Consider the following 14,202-nt stretch of genomic DNA (forward strand, 5'->3'; position numbering starts at 1 on the left):
CAGAGAAAGCTGGCCAGGTGTTTAGAAATATATCCAGAAACCTGAGCAAATTAGTGGAAAGACAGACTTGTTATTTCTATAAATAAGCTAGAGTACATTTTGATTTTACACCTGAGGAACTAATTAGACTAAGTTTGTTTGTAAGGTTTGGGGTTAAGAAAATACTGTCAGTGAGGGTTTTTCTTAGGACTTCTTAATTAATTCATCTGCAAAGTTACCAGATCCCAGTCAAAGAAGATGTGAAGTTTTATAAAACTCAAGATAACTATCAAAGAGCTAGAACAGCTTTATCATATCTAAACAAACCTCAGTGAAGCTGTATCCTGAGGAATCAAAATCTACATTTTTTAATTTTAAAAATATGTGTTTATTTATTTGTGCTGGGCCTTAGTAGCAGCACATGGGGTCTTTAGTTGTGGCATGTGGGACTTTTTATTTTTTTTTAAGTTGAGGCGTGTGAACTCTTAGTTGCAGTATATGGGATCTGGTTCCCTTACCAAGGATTGAACCCGGGGCCCCCTGCATTGGGAGTATGGCGTCTCAGCCACTGGACCAACAGAGAAGTCCAAAAATCTGCATTTTAAAATTAACCCTAATTGTAAGGTGATCAACTGTCCCAGGTGACCTGAGGCAGAAGATTTCTCAGGCTAAAGGATTTCAGTGCTGTATCCAGTACAGTTTAGTTCAGTTCAGTCACTCAGTCGTGTCTGACTCTTTTCGACCCCATGGACTGCAGCACACTAGGCTTCCCTGTCCATCACCGACTCCTGGAGCTTGCTGTATCCAGTACAGTCACAGGCAAACCAAGAAAGTTGGTCACCCTACCCTACTGTCTGATATGTATCATTAGATGGAATACCTGGATTTTTCCAAGCCTCAAAAATCTACCTGGCTTGCCTGACTCTGTAAGCTTTTATTCATAATTGCCTATTTGGTGCCAGGATCTGGATACAATATTGTATAATTACTAGACAAGCATCACTAATTGAAATATTCTGTGGTTCTCATGCTTCACGTCTCATGCTGATAGCCCTACATGGATACTTTTATATCCATGTTCATATTCCTTTAGACATTTAGCTATTAGACTGAACTCAGCAAAGCATGACGACCAAAATTAACCTTTCCAGTGGATTCTGTCTTGGTTGTGTTGTTATCATCTAAGTTAGATATGATATCAAGAAATGTATAAAAACAGTTCCGTGAGAAAGTAGATTGTAAACAGTTTGCCCGCCTTTCTGCCTACCTTCCTACAAATATAAAGTTAAATGTAGTACATGCCCTGAAGTTGTAATTCACTTCCACAAAGATTTATTGAATGATTTTCCTGGACCAGGCCCTGTGCTAGGTACTGGAACTCCAAGAATGAAAGAGAGGGCTTCCCTGGGTGGTGCAGTGGATAAGAATCCATCTGCCAATGCAGGGGACACAGGTTCGATCCCTGGTCTGGGAAGATTCCACCTGCCTCAGAGCAACTAGTCCTGTGAGCCACTATTGAGCCCAAGCTCTGGAGCCCACAACTTCTGAAGCCTGCACGCCTAGAGCCTGTGCTCCCCAGCAAGAGAAGCCTGTGCACCGCAATGAAGAGTAGCCCCACTTGCCACAACTAGAGAAAGCCTGTGTGCACCAGCAAAGATCCAGCACAACCAAAAATAAATAAATGAATAAGAACGAATGAGAAATAGTTCTGCCCTCAGGAACGTTCCATCTAATGGAAAAGGAAACATGCATCTGTTGCTCTTGATTTGCCACCGTCTCCCCCAATCCATTATCTTCCTTGCTCTGCCTTGCTCCACAATTCAAGGATTGTTCTCTATTAGCTGCATCTCTGGGGCTGTCTGGCTCTGTGGATGCTGCTTGAGTTCAGCCAGTGGGAGGCGCAATTTTGGCCTGAAGCTCTGGCCATTTCTCTGTGATGGTAACTCTGTCCTGCAAGCTTCCAGTGCTCACAGGGCTCCCATAACCAGTCGTCAATTTCCTCACCTCCACCGACTTCTGTGACTAGGCTCTTCATAAAGTTAGTTTCATGATTTCATCTGAGTGTGTCTTCTGTTTTCTGTGCAAACCCTGACTGATTCAACAGGTAAATAAACTGTTGAAATAAAGGAAGGTAAGTGAAGCAATAGAGGTATACACACAAGTACAGTGGTGTGATACAGAAGGGCAGGTTCAAGAGGGCCCAGAGAATGGGAATAAATAAATGTTTCCTGGTCTGAACACTAAAGGTTAAGTAATAAGTGGGAGAAAGACCTGGAAGGGGCAATGCCTAGCATGGAAAGAAAACTAACTAAGATATATTCATGCAACTGTTAGCCGGTTGGAGCACTAATATATGGAAGGAAGCAGAGGGAGAAAATGTGGAAAGACGGACCAGGGTCAGGCAATGTAAGGATGCTAAGCAATTCTGTTCATTACACACACACACACACTCTCTCTCTGCCAAACACTGTTGTAGGTACTTGAGATTCATTACACAATAAATAAAACAACAGTCCATGCTCTTAGGAGACCTAAAACAGGGCAGCCGTAGAGATGTAGAGAAGGGACAAATATTCAATACACAGAAAATTAAAAAGGAAGACAATGCCCAGGACAGTACAGACAAGTCCTACATAATTTTTTTTTATTTTTAGTTTTGAAATAATTATAGATTCACAGGAGGTTCCAAAAAATGTATAGGATGTACCATGTACCCCTCAGTCAGCCTCCCCCAGTGTTTACATCTGATAATTATTATAGTACAATATAAAAACCAAGGAGTTTAATTAATATAATTTATTGTCTTCAAGTCTCATCAGTTATACATACTCGTGTGCATGTTTGTGTCTGTATGTAATTTTATCATATGTGTAATGTAACCACACATATGAAACAAACTCAAAACACCATGCTACCTCCTGAGAGCCCCCTCCATCTGCCATCCCTAACTCCTGAAAACTACTAGTCTGTTCTTCACCTATAACTGTGGCATCCCATGAATGTTACATAAATGGAATCATGTGGTGTGGATCCTTTGGGGACTGACTTTTTTTTCCATTCAGCCAGCATAGTTTATTTACTTATGGCTCATCCAAGTTGCATGCATCAATATTCCACTCCTTTTTTTCTTTTTTTGCTCAGTAGTATTCCATGTCATGGATGTACCAGTGTTTGTTCAACCCATTGAACCCACTGAAAGACACATGGATAGTTTCCAGTTTGGGGTTATTATGAACAAAGCTGCTATGAACAATTGTGTGCAACCTAGACGCTTTTTGAGTGAACGAATTTGAGAGAATGGATATGCTGTGACCAGCTGGAGGGGATGAAGCCGGGCATTTTTAATGAAAAATGAGCCCCAATGTACATGCAGCCACCAAGCACTACAAAAAGGGTTTCTTTTGTTTCATCTTTGTATGTTATTATACATATATGTGTGTGTGTGTGTGTATGTATACTTTGAAAGTGAAAGTCGCTCAATCGTGTCCGACTCTTTGCAACCCATGGACTATACAGTCCATGGAATTCTCCAGGCATAATACTGGAGTAGGTAGCCTACCCCTTCTCCAGGAGATCTTCCCAACCCAGGGATTGAACCCAGGTCTCCTGCATTGCAGGCAGATTCTTTAGCAACTAAGCTATCAGGGAAGCCCCCTTATATATACTTTATTAATAATCAAATGGTATCTTTAACATAAAACAATTTAAGATAAGCAAACTGTGAATTTAAAACTCTAAAGTAAAACGTGACAACATCTTTATGTTGTCAAGACCCAACAGTGCTCCATAGAATCATTTTAAATATTTAAGTAAATTTTAAATGGTCTTTGTTGTGGTCTGGCACTTTAAAAAATCTGATGTTTTACAAATTCTGTTTCGTTAGTTGTTCAAGCGCCTGTTCTTTTCTTAACTATTTATTTATTTAGTTGTGCTGCGTGTTAGTTGCGGGGTGCGGGGTTTTAAGTTGTAGCATGCAAACGAAGCATGAGAACTCTTAATTGTGGGATGTGAGAATCTAGTTTCCTGACCAGGAATTGAACCCTGGGCCCCCTGCATTGGGAGCACAGAGTCTTAGCCACTGGACCACCAGGGAAGTCCTTCAAGCTCCTCCTCTGAAGTGTGCTATTATTATGAAGCCCCGTGGTATCAGTGCTCCCCAAAGAGTTTTAAAATAAGTTCTAATTTGAAGAAAAGAGCATTCTACACATAGAAACTTCAAAAATAAAAAGTGATGAAGGACAGATTTCAGGATAACATGCATAATACTTTATATCACCTACTTCACAATAATTCCAGGATAGTTTCTTTTACTTTTCTTCTGTTTTTTAAAAAAGGCTACTTTTTAATAAATTTCCACATAACCCAGAAATATTCCCTAGTCTTTTTGCCTTCCAGCATCACACTTTTCTTTAATAGTCAATAAGGATAATTCATCCTGGCGAGTCTGTCGCCTCCTTTCAGATAAAAATCTGGCAATAACCCAAAGAGCATTCATAATGGCTCCCAATCTATCTGTAAGATCCATGTATAATTTCTTGGCCCAATTTTAATATATTAGTTGTGTTGTCTTCTTCCAAAAATTTACAGTCAGTACACAGGAAGAGTTCTTGTTTTTTTTTTTTTTTTTTTCATATAGAAAAAGTTGAATTTGCTCAGATAACACACAAACACACACACAAACACACAAGTGATTTATTGTATTACTTATATGTTCCTGTTTGTACTTTATTATTTAATTTGTACTTGGGATTACTTAGGCAATTATGGATCAGAGGATGAGGCTGAAATGTACTATCCAATGGATACAATGATTTATTCCTCCACAGATCATTAGCATAGGCTACATCCGTGCCTGCATGCTAGGTCGCCTCAGTCGCGTCCAACTCTTTTCGACCCCATGGACTGAAGCCTGCCAGGCTCCTCTGTCCATGGGATTTTCCAGGTAAGAATACTGGAGCGGGTTGCCATGCTCTCCTCCAGGGGATCTTTCCGAACCAGGGATCAAACCTGTGTCTCCTGCGGCTCCTGCATTGCAAGTGGATTCTTTACCGCTGAGTCACGGGGGAAGCCCAGCATAGGCTACAGCTGTCCCCAAATAGTATGGTATTTTCCCCATCCTGTTCCCATGGAGATCAAGAACCAAATTAAAACATATTTGCCATGGTCATAATAATGCAGTCAGAGTTTGAAGAAAAACTTGCTTTCAATTATGTATAATTTTGCTCATTTGCTCTGATGGTCTGCTGATCTCTACATGTTTTGTTGTTCAGTCGCTAAGTCCTGTTTGACTCTTTGTGACCCCATGGACTACAGTAGGCCAGGCTTCCTTGTCCTTCACCATCACCCAGAGTTTGCTCAAACTCATGTCCATTGAGTCAGTGATGCCATCCAACCATCTCGTCCTCTGCCGCCTTCTACATGCCTTAATTTATCACTAATAAAGTCTCTCGAGCCATGAACTCACATGAGTTTTGACATTCTGTGAACCCAGATACAACACATAATCTGGCAGTCTGCTTGGGTTGGCTCCTGGATGGAAGAAGAGAGCAAAGTCTGGGATAATTCCCAAACATCTGGATCTGGTGACAGGGAGCCCATGGTAAGGCGAGCTTGAGAAGAAAAAGCTGGATTAGCAATGGTTGAGTCTGAAATCCCAGTGGGCCACACAATTCAAGAGGCAGCCAGCAGAAGGCTGGCTATAAGTGTTTGAGGTTCCGGGTCACGTCAGCCAAACAATGTGGCCTGACATTTTCCACAAGAAGAAAATCCTGGGAAATACAAACACGTAAGAGGGAGAGGGACAGGAAAAAGACCAGGCCAGTTTCTAATGTTTGATAACATGCATGGCGCACAGCCGGCACTCTGAAAACACTGTGAAAGAGGTGATGAAGACAGAACTCAGCCGTGGGGGCCTAGAGTGGGTTGGTTGGGCTCAGCCCATTCTTTGTTGTTGTTCAGTTGCTAAGTTGTGTCCGACTCTTTGCGACTCTATGGACTGTAGCACGCCAGGCTCCTCTGTCTTCCACTGTCTCCTGGAGTTCGCTCAGATTCATGTCCTTTGAGTCAGTGATGCCATCAGCTCTTCACATCAAGCATTAAAGCTTCAGCTTTAGCATCAGCCCTTCCAATGAATATTCAGGGTTGATTTCCTTTAGGATTGACTGGTTTGATCTCCTTGCAGTCCTTGGGACTCTCAAGAGTCTTCTCCAGCACCGCAATTGGAAAGCATCAATTCTTCAGTGCTCACATCCATACATGACTTCATGGTCCAACTCTCACATCCATACATGACTACTGGAAAAACCATAACTAAATCTATATGGTGCTGGTCTGTACAGATAAATTCTGATTTTATGACGAGGTTAAATGGGATGTAATTTCTTCACCTTATATTCAAGGTTGATGTTTTTCTTGAAAGATTTTGAAATCAGGATTCAGTGCCTGCTTTTGCTGCCTATGTAATATGAGCCTAAAATAATCATTGTGGTTTAGTCTGAATTTTTAAAAGAGGCTGTTGGTCAGCCTTCCAATTACATTGTGCTCTAAGGCTTGATAAATCACTTTCATTCGTTATTAACTAATTTGATCTGTTTAGCAACTCTATATGGGCGATAAAGTGGCTGTAATGTGTTATTTTACAGATTGACTCAAACTATGTTGAAGCTTGATGAGAATAAATAAATAAGAATCACAGAAACTTAAGACCTGGGAGTACCAGTTGAGAATATTTCTTCCAATAATTTCTCATTTTTGGATGAGGACACAGTGAAATCCAGAGCCCGCAGTGGTGAGGATTTTGATGGTACCTAATTCCTTTTTTTTTTAACACTTTTTTTTTAATGGCTAACTCTTATTTATTTTTTTTGGCTGTGCTGGGTCTTCATTGCTAAGCAGACTTCCTCTATTTGTGGGGGGCAGGGACTACTCTCTAGCAGTGGTGCCCGGGCTCCTCATTGTAGCGGCTTCTCTCACCGTGGAGCATGGGCTCTAGGACAAGAGGACTTCAGTACTTGGGGCACCTGGGCTTCATTGCTCCGTGGCATGTGGAATCTTCCTGGACCAGGGATCAAACCTGTGTCCCCTGCATTCGAAGGTGGATTAACTACGAATGCCAGTTGGAGGGTTGGTGGTCCTCACTAGTCTTAACCAGCTCTCTCCAACTGGACACAGCTGACTCCATGTCCCTGGAGAAACACTTGGGCAAACATTTTACTGCTCAACCACTGGACCACCATGGAAGTCCCTGGAACCTGGTTCTTTTTTTTTTTTTTTTCATTTATTTTTATTAGTTGGAGGCTAATTACTCTACAATATTGTAGTGGTTTTTGTCATACATTGACATGAGTCAGCCATGGATTTACATGTATTCCCCATCCCGATCCCCCCTCCCACCTCCCTCTCTACCTGATCCCTCTGGGTCTTCCCAGTGCACCAGGCCCGAGCACTTGTCTCATGCATCCAACCTGGATGATCTGTTTCACCCTAGATAATATACATGTTTCGATGCTTGAACCTGGTTCTTAAATTAGTGAACTTTATACTTCACCACTTGTCCTCTCTGTTAGTGAGCTAGTCAACATTTGTCCACAAAGAGGGCAAATTTTTAAAAAATTATTTACACCCTATGTCTAAACTGTTGCTTTTTAATGTGAATTATATCTTTGTTTATTACATGAGTGACTGAATAAGGGAAGATAAAGAAAGAAGAAAGCAAAGGAGGGAGGAAGGAAGGAAAGAAGAGAGGAAAGGAAAGAAATAGAACTAGTGAATTTAATTATTACTATTGTTGCTGAACCAAGTTCGTTTCTCCTGACATTCACATAAGCCAAAGCAGTCAAGTGAGAAGATGGGAGAACAACTCCCAGATCAGCCCCCTTTTGGGGTGCAATGGGCTTGGGGTCCTTGGGGGATAAAGATAAAGAAACAGGATGGTCTGAGGGGTGGGGAACCCAGGGATCACGAGGAAAGGTGCTTGGGGAAAGGTGTGAGAATCGTTACTGTTCTGTGAAGGCCTCGGCACATTAAAAAAATGGAGGCACTTAGCATGACCCGAGGGTGGAATTTTTGGCCCTCTGCCATCAAAAGGTCACCATCTGGACACTCAGGCATGCCAGTTGGAGGGTTGGCGGTACTAACTAGTCTTGACCAGCTCTCTCCGACTGGACACGGCTGACTCCAAGTCCCTGGGAAACAACTTGGGCAAATATCTTACTGCTTAGGCTGCGTGCTGCTTGGAGGACGTGCAAGTCTTAAAAAGACCTTGATTAGTGAAGGCAGGTGAAGTGGATTTAACTAATGACTACCCATGATTTCATTGGTGTTTAATCACTAAGTCATATCCAACTCTTTGCAACCCCATGGACTGTAGCCCGCCAGGTTCCTTTGTCCATGGAGTGGGTTGCCATTTCCTTCTCCAGAGGATCTTCCTGACCCAGGGATCTAACCCACATTGCTGCATTGGCAGGCAGTTTGTTTACCATTGAGCCACCTGGGAAGCTCCATGGTTTCATTACAATCTACATAAATCATGTATTTGACTCTCTATGTTTTTGTCTTTTATTTTCTCTTAGGCATTTGGGGTGTGTGGGATGTGAGTGTGTGTGTGTGTCTGTGTGTGTTCTACCAGAGTAACCCTCCCTCCCAAGCAGGAGTATGTTGTTTGACTCATGAGAGAATCCAAGTTGTGGGGAAGGCATTGACTTCACCCTTCTGCCTCGCCTTGTTCACCTTATTTTGCAAGACAGTAGACCCCAGTGCATGCACAGGACCCACCCCTGCCAGGCTGCACGACTCCAGGGACCGCTGGCATTGTATCCTGGATCTGGGCTCCACCGAGGAATCAGCACAGATGACACAGGCTTCTCGGCTTGCTCTCTGCCAGATAGGTACCCAAAGGGAAGCCCAGAAGTTGTCTGGCTGTGCCAGAGGCAGGGTGGGCCAGTCTAATCAGGGATGACCTAGTAGCAGGTTCATTACAGGCACACATGGAAGATGCTCTGTCCAGGTCTGACCTGTTCAAGTCCATCTGTCTGACTCCTCCATTTCTCACGGAATACCCTGTGCATCTTTTTGTTGTCCTTGATTAAGATTACCTTGCTTCTAAGTCTTCTTAGTTACCAAGCTTTGCATGCTGCGTGCTGAGTTGCTTTGGTTGTGTCTGACTCTTTGCAACCCTGTGGACTGTAGACCGCCAGGCTCCTCTGTCCATGGAATTCTCCAGGCAATAATACCAGAGTGGGTTGCTATTCCCTCCTCCAGGGGATCTTCCCGACCCAGAGATTGAACCCACGCCTCTTATGTCTCATGCATTGGCAGGCAGGTTCTTTACCACTAGCGCCACCTGGGAATGCTACCAACCTACTAGTTATTAATATAATATTTTATGCCCCACTTAAATCTTGAACATAGTGATGCCATAATTATGAAAGTAACCAGATTCACATGAAGTGTTGCCTAATCTTAAGAACAAAATGACAGCTGTGAAAACAGATGAAATAATTAGAGGAAGAAACTGGTTGGAAGCTTCGGGATATTTTAAAAGTAATTAGTACTAGCAATAAAGTTCTGTTCTCGGAAATTACACTTAAACGGGAAACATGGTGACGGGAGCCATGAAATTAAAAGACGCTTGCTCCTTGGAAGAAAAGCTATGACCAACCTAAACAGCATATTAAAATGCAGAGACATTATTTTGCCAACAAAGGTCCATCTAGTCAAAGCTATGGTTTTTCCAGTAGTCATGTATGGATATGAGAGTTGGACCACAAAGAAGGCTGAGCACTGAAGAATTGATGCTTTTGAGCTATGGTGTTGGAGAAGACTCTTGAGAGTCCCTTGGACTTCGAGGAGATCAAACCAGTCAATCTGAAAGGAAATCAGTCCTGACTATTCATTGGAAAGACTGATGCTGAAATTGAAGCTCCAATACTTTTCTGCCATCTGATGTAAAGAGCCAACTCATTGGAAAAGATCTTGATGCTGGTAAAGATTGAAGGCAAGAGGAGAAGGGGGCGACAGATGATGAGACGGTTGGATGGCATCACCAACTCGATGGACACAAGTTTGAGCAAGTTCCGGGAGTTGGTGAAGGATAGGGAAGCCTGGCTTGCTGCAGTACATGGGGTCACAGAGTTGGACATGACTGAGCAACTGAACTGGACTGAACTGATGGAATACAGAGAGAAAAAAAAATCCGCCACTAGAGAATGAGCCACCAGTCTTCCTAAACATTGGTTTCATTTTCAACAAAATGTGAGCTTGTTGGGACTTGCCTGGTGGTCCAGTGGTTAAGACTTCACCTTCGAATGCAGGGGGTGCTTGTTCGATCCCTGGTCAGGGATCTAAGATCCCACATGCCTTGAGGCCAAAACAACAACAAGAAAGAAAAAAAAAAAAAAAAAACCACAATGGAAAAAGCATGTAGATTCCAGCCATGACTTCAAGTGAGTCCAAATTTGGACAACAAAAAAGTAACGAGAAAGGTTCTCAGGGTCAGAGTTGGCACTGATGCTGCACAATTTCCTATGATTGATTTTCCCAGAACTGGACTCTTGTCTTCCTGAGAAAAAGACCCCAAGTGCTGCTTCTTCCTTTGGCCATGTGATCACCTCTCATAATAAGACACATCTGTTTGTAGGGATGGTTTCAGTTCAGTTCAGTCGCTCAGTCGTGTCCGACTCTTTGTGACCCGATAAATCGCAGCACGCCAGGCCTCCCTTTCCATCACCAACTCCCGGAGTTCACCCAAACTCATGTCCATCGAGTCACTGATGCCATCCAGCCATCTCATCCTCTGTCGAACCCTTTTCCTCCTGCCCCCAATCCCTCCCAGCATCAGGGTCTTTTCCAATGAGTCAACTCTTTGCATGAGGTGGCCAAAGTATTGGAGTTTTAGCTTCAGCATCAGTCCTTCCAATGAACACCCAGGACTGATCTCCTTTAGGATGGACTGGTTGGATCTCCTTGCAGTCCAAGGGACTCTCAAGAGTCTTCTCCAACACCACACTTCAAAAGCACCAATTTTTCGGCACTCAGCTTTCTTCACAGTCCAACTCTCACATCCATACATGGCCACTGGAAACACCATAGCCTTTACTAGACGGACCTTTGTTGGCAAAGTAATGTCTCTGCTTTTTAATATGCTATCTAGGTTGGTCATAACTTTCCTTCCAAGGAGTAAGCATCTTTTAATTTCATGGCTGCAATCACCATCTGTGGTGCTTTTGGAGCCCCAAAAAATAAAGTCTGACACTGTTTCCCCATCTATTTGCCATAAAGTGATGGGATCAGATGCCATGATCTTAGTTTTCTGAATGTTGAGCTTTAAGCCAACTTTTTCACTCTCTTCTGCACTTTCATCAAGAGGCTTTTTAGTTCCTCTTCACTTTCTGCCATAAGGGTGGTGTCAACTGCATATCTGAGGTTATTCAGTTCAGTACAGTTCAGTCACTCAGTCGTGTCCGACTCTTTGCAACCCCATGAATCACAGCACGCCAGGCCTCCCTGTCCATCACCAACTCCCAGATAGATTTGCTCAAAAGTGACGTGAGGCTTCTTAACATAACAGTAGTTCAGATTTTGCTTTGAGCTGATCTGTTTTCTAGCAGAGTTAAGAGGTTTTCAACTAAAACAGAGAATTGCCAAATAGTCAAGACAGCTAAGGGCTTCCCAGGTGGTGCTAGTGGTAAAGAAGTGGTATCCTGCTTGCCAGTGCAGGATACATGGGTTCAATCCCTGGGTCGGGAAGATCCCCTGGAGGAGGAAATGGCAACCCACTCCAGTATTCCTGCCTGGAGAATCCCCATGGACAGAGGAGCCTGGCAGGCTACAGTCCCCAGGGTCACAAAGAGTTGGACGTGACTGAAGTGACCTAGCACACACGCAAGACAGCTAAATGAGATGTGGACAAGACTTCTGGTGTGTCTTGTAATTCCCCATCCCTGTGTCCAGGCAGAGCAGAGATAAACTCCAGAGTGCAGGTTGCTCAGACACAAGGATCAACTTCTAAGGGCCCCCAAAAGGCAGGTGAATCAGTTTAGAACAGTCAGTGTGGCCTGCTGGAAAGTACTGAGCATCACTTAGGAGTGATCAATAAGTCCAATCAATAAGCATCAATAAGTTGAATACCTCCAAACTAGGGAAAGGGACCCCAAGACAGTCTGAGATTTCAGCAGCCAGAGGTCCAGACTATAGTAGCTGCTGTGGTGACTCTAATTGTTTTTAGAAGAATCATTTGCTGAATTTTTAGTTCAGCTAATCAGTTAGTATATTGTAGTGAAATGCTCACCTATTACACTCTTTATATGCTAGATGTTTTCATTTCATCTAGTCAAAATGTTTGCATGTGTTTTTTAAAATGCCAAACAACTATATAAATAATCTTCAGAATGTTTTTAAAATTAATTTTTATTGGAGTATAGTTGTTTTACAATGTGTTCGTTCCTGCTATACAACAAAGAGAATCAGTTACATGTATATATACCCACTCTTTTTTAGATTCTATTCCCATATAGGTCATCACAGAGTAAGGAGTAGAGTTCCCTGTGCAATACAGTAGGTCCTTATTAGTCATCTCAAAACGTTTTATCTAAGCATTTTCTTACCTTTTTTTACATTATTCCTTACACTTCCAACAAGGAAATTTGTCTGACCTATATATGAAGAGGTGCACACACACACACGTGCTCAGTCATGTCTGACTCTTTGAAACGTCAAGGACTGTGGCCTGCCAGGCTCCACTGTCCATGGAACTTTTCAGGCAAGAATACTGGAGTGGGTAACCATTTCCTCCTCCAGGGGACTTTCTCAACCCAAGAATGGAACCAGCGTCTCCTGCATTGGCAGACGGATTCTTTACCTCTGAACCACCTGGGAGGCCGTGTAAGAAGATATACAGAAAAAATTTCCAATTAAAAAAAATATTTCTAAGGCTTTAATGAGTCTTATCGAACATATCTGTGTATGCTTGTTTTGGCAACACACATATAAACACTGGAACAATACAGAGGCATGGCCCCTGTACAAGGATGACACCCAAAGGCATGAAGAATTCCATATTAAAAAAAAAAAAAATTGTGTAAAATAAAGTAGCTCAAGGTCACTGTTCCTGATCATGTAGACAGCCCGCCCTCTAGTGTTTCTTTCGAGACCCTACCACATTCTAAACCATACCCTTAATCTCACAATGTTAGGTTAATAGGATTAAGAGCTGTGTCATCAAATTAATAGAAAAGGTTAAATCCCCGACACAGACAAACATTAAATCAGAGGAAAGTGAAGGTCCTTGCAGAAGCTGGTGGCAACCTCATTGGGGAGAGCCTGCAAAGTTAGTGGTAAATATGTTAAAATTTTATTTGGTAAATAGGATCTTGATCCCCGGGAGAAGGGAATGGCTCCTGACTCCAGTATTCTTGCCTGGAGAATCCCTTGGGCAGAGGAACCTGGCCGGCTACAGTCCACGGGGTCACAAAGAGTCGTACACAAATGAGCGACCAACACTTAACTGAAAGGGTCTTAACAGAAAGAGAAGAATTAGCTCAAATGATAATTCTAGATGTAAAATGTGATAGCTTTGTAACTATTAGTATTTTAAAAAGACATTCCAAATGTGGATTAAATAATATAGGGTTGTTTTTTTATTCCAAAATAACAAATATATATAAAAAATATAAATATCCTTTTTGGGAGGAGTTAAGATAATCTAATTTATAGATATAACTGTGAAAGCATATGTTTTTATTAGGAATGTTTACAACTAATTATATAAAAGGAAATTTATTATCTGACAAGAAAAAAATTTGTGTATGATTCATTTATCTGATGGCTTTTATAAGATGTATGAGAAAAATCTGCGGGGTTCTTGCTTTCATTAAAAAAAAAAAAAAAACCAGTAAACCATCTAGGTTAAAAATTACTTACGGCCTCCGAATTTTGTAGAAAAAACAATCCCCTCTGACGTAGCTAATGCTGTGTTTGGGGTTGTTTATTGTTGACAAGGAAATAAAATGAAGTTTGGATTCTATGGGGCTGGGATCCATACTTTTGGTTGCCTTAAATTTCAAATGCTTCAGATGAAGACCTTATTTAACTGCCATGAAGAATGCAAACAAAAGAGGGACTTGGGTTTTCTTTTTCAAAGAATTTATTTAGATTTCAAGTTTCCTTATGTCTCAACCATATCAACATACATTGTCTAAAGTCATAAAGAAAAATCGACAGAAAAAT

General features: G+C 42.0%; 1 pseudogene; it reads left to right on the plus strand.

Annotated features, from left to right (window-relative positions):
* Positions 1 to 12,943: 12,943 nt before the first annotated feature.
* LOC133047854 (U6 spliceosomal RNA) lies at positions 12,944 to 13,039 on the plus strand (annotated as a pseudogene).
* Positions 13,040 to 14,202: the final 1,163 nt, after the last annotated feature.

Source organism: Dama dama, chromosome 27, assembly GCF_033118175.1.
Source record: "Dama dama isolate Ldn47 chromosome 27, ASM3311817v1, whole genome shotgun sequence".
Taxonomy (NCBI): Eukaryota; Metazoa; Chordata; class Mammalia; order Artiodactyla; family Cervidae; genus Dama; species Dama dama.